The 7,174-nt window shown below is 39.3% G+C and overlaps 1 pseudogene; it reads left to right on the top strand.

The window, feature by feature from the left end:
* Positions 1 to 5,829: 5,829 nt before the first annotated feature.
* Positions 5,830 to 6,755, top strand: LOC114625057 (annotated as a pseudogene).
* Positions 6,756 to 7,174: the final 419 nt, after the last annotated feature.

Raw genomic sequence — 7,174 nt, forward strand, 5'->3', positions numbered from 1 at the left:
TAAATGGGAAACCAGGTGGGGAATCTTTAAATAGCATATATAAGATGAAAACAGGAGTGTGACAAAGAGATAAGGAGAATAATATATATAGTAAGTAAAGCAAGTTATCATTTTTTAATTATTTTTATTACTTTTATATTTTTTTACACTCTCTTATTTGCCTCCCTCCCAGTCTGCCCTCCCACAGTTTCTCATTCCATTCCTTTTCCCCTATGTCTCCAAGAGAAGTCTCTGCATCCTCCCCACCAAGACTCCAGCCTCAAGTATCTTCAGAGTTAGGCACATCTTCTTTCACCATGGCCAGACCAGGCAGTCCTCTGCCATATATGTGTTGGGGGCCTCAGACCAGCTAGTGTATGCTGCCCAGTTGGTAGTTCAGTGTCTGAGACATCTCAGGTGTCTAGGTTAGTTCTGGGTTAGTTGATATAACTGATCTTTCAATGGTGTCTCCATGGTGTCACCCTCTTCCCTCCTCCTCAGTTTCTTCCAGTCTTTCTCTAATTCAGCCACAGTGATTCCCGACTTCAGTCCAATATCTGGGTATATATATATATATATTTCTGTCTCAGTCAGCTGCTTGTTGGGCCTCTCAGTGGACAGCCATGCTAGGCTCCTGTCTGTAAGCACACAATAATATCAGTAATAGTATCAGGCCTTGGTGCCTCCCCTTGAGATGAATTTCAAGTTGGGTTTGTCACTTGACAGCCTTTCCCTCAGGCTCTTCTCCATTTTTGTCCCTGCAGTTCTTTTAGACAGGAACAATTCTGGATCAGAGTTTTGACTGTGGGATGGCAACCCTATCCTTCCACTTGTTGTCCTGTCTTTCTACTGGAGGTGGACTCCGTGAGTTCCCTCTCCACACTGTTTTGTATTTCATCTAAGGTCCCTCCCATTGAGTCCCAAGAGTCTCTCACCTCCCAGGTAAGTTTCTAGAGGGTCCCCCCACCTCCCACCCCTGAGGTTGCATTATTTCCATTCATTCTGCTGTCCCTAAGGGCTTCTCTCCTGTCTCTAATTTCTCCATATCTGATCTTGTTTCCCTACAGATTATCATTTTAAACACTCACAGTATTGAAGGCCAAACCACATGGTGACTCATAGGACCTCAAGGATATCATATCATGCATGGCTCCGAACCCCCATACAAAGATCTCTATAGCACTTAGAGCCACTTTGGCTGTGATGTAACTGGGGACAAGTTTTGCATAATCCATTGCTCAGAACACTTAAGCAGTGAATCTTAATGGTATCTATGGAGAACAAACTCACTTTTCAAGTAAACATTGTGCAATATGTGGTAGCATGGCTACCTCTATTAAGGTTTTAAAGATGCATAAGAAATATCCAGACCCAGTGAAAACATTTGCAACAGAAATGGGACCATTACAGAGAGTTATTATTAGCATCTAACAGAAATGTCAAACAAAATTTGAGACCCCCCAAAAACTCCCTTTGACCAACATACACACACAGAGAGAGAGAGAGAGAGAGAGAGAGAGAGAGAGAGAGAGAGAGAGAGAGAGAGAGAGAGAGAGAGAGACTAGGGCTTATTACAGATATTGATTTGGAGTAGGGCCATCTTTGTAAGATCCAGCTTGTGGAACCAACAGAGACCATCTACATGGAAGATGCACAAACACCAGATTTCAGCCAGTGTGAGCTTTTAATATAAGTTATTCATATATTTCTTCTCTGTGTTGTCTTTTCTTTTTAAAACATTGTATTTATAACATATTTTTAATTAAATCCTATTTTGATATAGTTAATTAAATTACTTGAATTTATTTCAAAATATAAAAACTCCATGTCTTTTTAAAAATTAGGAATGATTATGAATAAAGAAAGCATCAAAACCAAACTCCAAACTAGCTTGTTAAGTATTTTCTCCATTTCTTTATGTGTGTGTGTGTGTATGTGTGTGTGTGTGTGTGTGTGTCTGTCTGTCTGTCTCTGTGTATGCCTGTATGTATGCACATACAGGAAGTTTGGTAAGGTAGAGCAGGTTGAGACCTAGAGACTCGGTGGGCACACACCTGAGGCTTAGGTGACATCCAGTACCCTGCCAGACTCTTGTCTTGGAACACATGGCATGCTTCTCACATAAAAGAGGTTAGATCTGTTGTCATGTAGTCCCAAAATAGAATTCTCAGTGCTAATGAGGTACCTAGAAGCTCAGAGTGCTTAGCTATTCCCAGACATTCTTCCCTGTAAAAAGGTATTAAATCTCAGGCCCACCCTGAGAAGTGGGGTATGGCTTTATGTATCCAGCTTCCACCATGACAATAAACTGTTAGAAAGAACCGTGGGCTGTCTCTTTTTCATCAAGATCTGCAGTGGGGATCCATGAAGAAGGTCATCACCTACAGAGCCACAGCCTAGTCTTCTGCTCCCCCAGCCACAACCACTACCAAGCCTGCCACTGCCAAGGTAAGGACATTCCCTTCTGGGACAAGCTGGAGCTCCCCTTTTCCATGCCTCACCCCACCCAGGGCTAGATGCTGTCTCTCATGGCCTCTGACTCTGTTCTCTGCTTCTCCATGACTCTTACTGGCACCTGGATATCCATAAGTCTGAGAATCCCATGACCCAGGCTGTGTTGCAGGGACTCCAGCTTTCACACACCTACGACTGCATTTTTCCACCCCAGGAGCGGTGTCTTAGGGCTTTCCTACAGCCCAACACGCAGTCCTGGGGTGTGGGATAAGCACAACCAAACTCCCTGAAGCATACCACCAACTGTTGACCCACACAGACCCACAATATAACTCCAGATTATTTCAGTACCATGACCTAGATAAAAAAAAAAAACAGACCTTCACTTCCCCTCATCTCTATTTGTATAGTAAACATTTGTATCTGTGATTTTCATCTCTGAGCTTCAATCCCATTTTGTGCTTCTTTTATCAATGAAAATGCTTCCTGATCTATTTCTTTTGCTGATTTATAACTAATAACCCAAATAATAAGGTTTCTATTATAATCTATGTTCTTAAGTGTCAAATATATTTGTGTTATTTTCATTTTTGCATATTCAATATTCTCATTTTCACCTCTTCTCTTCACTCTTCCAACATTTCTCCTGTACATTTTTCCTGAGATTTATATTTCCTTGTTTTATTTTTAATTTTTGAATATACAAAACAACTAGTGAAAGTCATGTGATATAAAGTTTGGACTCTTAAGGGTGCCATGTCTTTAGAAGGTCAATTACAAATTTTCTTAAATGTTTTAATGTCTACCTCTGATATGTTCTCAATCAAAACTTCAAGAGGACTAGAACTATGAGCTTTCTGTGCAGGATATACAAATTAACTCTTTTTGTGAACCATGCTATTGCAAGATAATAAATAAAAGTAGATATTGTCTGAGGTACATCTTTTTGGATGCAGAACATTTCCTAAAATGTTAGCAACAATATGTTACAGTATTTTTTTCTTTGAACAATTTATACTGTTGAACACATACTAATGGCAAGTCTTGAAAAAATCAGCCAAATGGTTGTGGATTTTGAAAGACCATATTATTATTTAGAAATAGTTTCTTGCCTACACTCTCTCATATTTTAAGAATTCAACAACTATGTTAAAGGGAAAGTTTTATACATTCTAAGTTTAATATAATTCTTGCCTACCAGGCAATTTCCTATAATGGTAAGAAATCTCTCTGCCCACATTCTGCCAAAACACTCTGGAGTTTGCATATATTTTCTGTGAAATTATCCTATTTACTTAAAAATTACCCAAAATATTCCACTCTGTAATTCCTGACTCATTGCTAGAGTGTAACTCACAGATGAATCACATCACAACTGGTTTACTTTGAAAATAACAAATCACAACTAAATAACATCAATATATCTTTACACACTTATAAGCAATGTTGAAACACTGAACACTATTTTCTCTATCTGAGCACTGGCAACTAAAATACAGAGTTCTTACCTAAAAAATAAATGGAGTGAGTGATTGTAAACTGCAGACTGTACTTCCTAGATCCCTGTCCAATAGTGTCAAGAAAAAGAAGCTAGTGTGAGAGGAACATAGAGAATCTGAACAACCTCTTTCACAAATAAACATAGTTTTAGGGCTAGGTTGTTTTCCCCTCCTTCTGTTAGTTGTATGGGGTGAGGGGCTAGGAGGGAATACAACTTCCTATGTTAAGTAAGCCCAGGAAAGTCAAAAGGAAGATTGGCTCCCTTTAAAAACATGGAGTTCTTTATCAGACCTGAAGGAGAGAAGGATGTCCACCATTTGTTTCTGTCCCGAGTTTCAATTTCTTTAATGGCTTGGGATTCTATTAATATCTTGCCTTTCAACTCACTAACTCATCTTTTTGCTTTCAAAACAAACTCTCTTTTATGTCTATAATAAGCTGTGTATACCCACTGATCTTGTAATAATTATTTTTCTCAAAGGAATTCACTGCCACAGGCTACTAAAATTTAGGGACAGGATTGAGAGTTGTAGGAAGTGAGGAATCAGGGGGATTACATAGGCTGATACAAGCATGTACTGCGGAAATGGGAATAGCAGGTTGAAATTGAACATGGGAAAATTTAGTCTGAATGTCAGGAAAAGTTGTCAACCCACAAATTTAATTAGGTAGTGGAATAGCTTCCCAGAAGAAATGGCAGAAATTTATTGCTGGAGCTATTTAAAGTTGGCCTGGACGAAGCACTAGGGAATATACAGAGTGGGCAATCATTCACAGGTTCTTGAGGATTGATGTATAGAGCAATTGGGCTTTTGCATTTCTAATTTCATGACCATTATTCCAGCACTTCTCTTTATAATGGTAGGTATTTCCTTTATACAAGTATAACCTGGAAAATCAGAACATTATACTATTCCATAGGGATAACCACAACTACTTTTTTAAAAAAGGTTGCAAGTATATTCTTATTTAATGCAGTAAAGACTCAACCATTCTTTATTTCTTCCTTTTTTTTGTATTACTGTGCAGAAAGAAATCCTAGGAGACTTTTGATATGTTCCTTTTTCATTGTTACAAGAGGAATATGCTTTATATATTTTTCAATTTTCACTTTTTGGACTAATAATCAGTTCCTTCAATAACTTGTCTACTTTTCATTTTCTGCCTGAATAAAGATCCACAATGGACTTTTCTTTGCTTTAGCTGTCTTGCAAAACCCCTGGTTATACCCATATTCATTGTATTCAGGACGCTATTTCAGTATATACTTTTTTCACTACTCTGCAATTTTGGTGAAATTATTGATAACCATTTCTTAACTGATCCTTGATAGCCAAACCAATAATTCTTATTTTATGAGATATTTAGCTATTTTGCATGGATAAAATATATGCTGTGTACACATAATGTTGCTTGGTCATATTCAAGTAGATTCTACTTGATAGCATTTTCTTCTTAGTAATTGTGTGAGAAATATATTCTCATCCATAAGTAGCACATATGAAATAAAATATTGCAACAAAAAAATTCTGGGAATATTTATCTTCTCTCAAACAGAACTTTATCTGAACCCATTTGGAATGTAAAGGAGTATATCCCCACCTGTATCTTTGTTTTTCTTCTAATAAACGAAGCAAGGCCTCCCCCAGAACAGGGTTCTGGTGACCCTAGCCTTGTTCACTCCTCAGTCCTTTCATCTACCCACTGCTATACCAGGCAGATTCACCCTCCTCTGTGTCAGGAATGTGCTTTCACTAGCACCATGCCCTACCCATACACAGTCCTAACACTGGGTCAAAATTTGCTCTGGGTAAGGCCATCCTGGCTACAGATTAGTTCACCAGAAGCACTATCAAGTGGCTGCAGTCCTTTGGCACTAAGAAACAATGATTCTACCTCCAACTACTGCTGACTGCTGGTGAACACGTGAATCCTTGTGCTGGCTCAGGTGTGTGTGGGTAAGCCTCTTCCAACAAACAGCGCACCAGAAGATTGATGATGATCTTCCCTTCTCCCCAGTTTATCAAGCCCAAGGACAAGGTTGTGGGCATTAAGGTAGATAAGTGTATGGTGCCTCTTGCAGGAACCAATGGTAAGACCACTATCCAAAGCTGGATGGGTACTCTGAACTCTGTGCCCAATATAAGGACAGAGTTGAATTTGTGAAGAGGCTTTGCACATTAAAGATTGGGTAACACATTCTCTCAGCCCTTGGCATCATGGAAAATACCAATGTTCTGGCTGATTATGCCAGGATTTGCTAGCAAAAGGGCATTATGCCCATAGTGATGCCTGAAATCTTCCATAATGTGGACCATAGCTTGAAGGGCTGCCAGCATTCAACTGAAAGGGTTTTAGCTGGCTACAAGGCTACAAGTGACTGCCATGTCTATCTGGAAGCAAGTTGCTGAAGCTCAACACAGGAACCCCAGGCCATACTTTCACCCAGAAATTTTCCAATAAGAAAATTACCATGGCAACTGTCATAGTACTTCATCAAAGAATGCTCCCTCCTGACCCTGGAGTCATTTTCATGTCTGGAGAACAGAGTGAGAAAGTTTTCCATCAACATCAATGCTATTAGCAATTGGTCCCTACTGAAGCCATGGATCTTGACGTTCGCATATGGCCAAGCCCTGGAGGCCTTTGCTCTAGAGGCCTGAGGAGGGAAGAAGCAGAAACTGAAGTCTTCCCAGGAGGAATACATCAAGCAAGCCCTGGGCAACAGCCTTGCTTGTCAAGATAAGGATATCCCAAATGTTCAGTCTGGAGCCAGACCCAGTGAAACTCTATTTCTAACCATGCCTAGTGAGCTGAAGTAGTCTAAGACTAACCCAGCAACACTACAAGCCTCTGACTACTCACTTGCTACCGAGGAGGGGGGCCTTCAGGCCATCACTCCTCATCAGTCTTGCTGCCCTCATGACTAATGGGTGGTTCTGTCTGTAAATGCTAATTCTGCCATCCCTTCAACACACTGCCAATAACTATTTAAGGGTGGGAATAATAATCCAAAAATACAAAAAAAACCCAAACAAACAAACAAACAAACAAACAAAAAAACCTTAGTCTCTCCTAAAAAAAAATTTTTCTTGAGTTATCATATTTAATTATCACAAAATTAAGTATATGCACCTAACATCATATTCACAAAAGCACAAAAGCTGTTTGTCCAGAATCATATTGGAATTGTTGGAATTAAACCTGGAATGTAAATAATTTGATATCATTGCATATGTTT

This window comes from Grammomys surdaster, unplaced genomic scaffold, assembly GCF_004785775.1.
Source record: "Grammomys surdaster isolate TR1022 unplaced genomic scaffold, NIH_TR_1.0 61, whole genome shotgun sequence".
In the NCBI taxonomy this organism is placed as follows: domain Eukaryota; kingdom Metazoa; phylum Chordata; class Mammalia; order Rodentia; family Muridae; genus Grammomys; species Grammomys surdaster.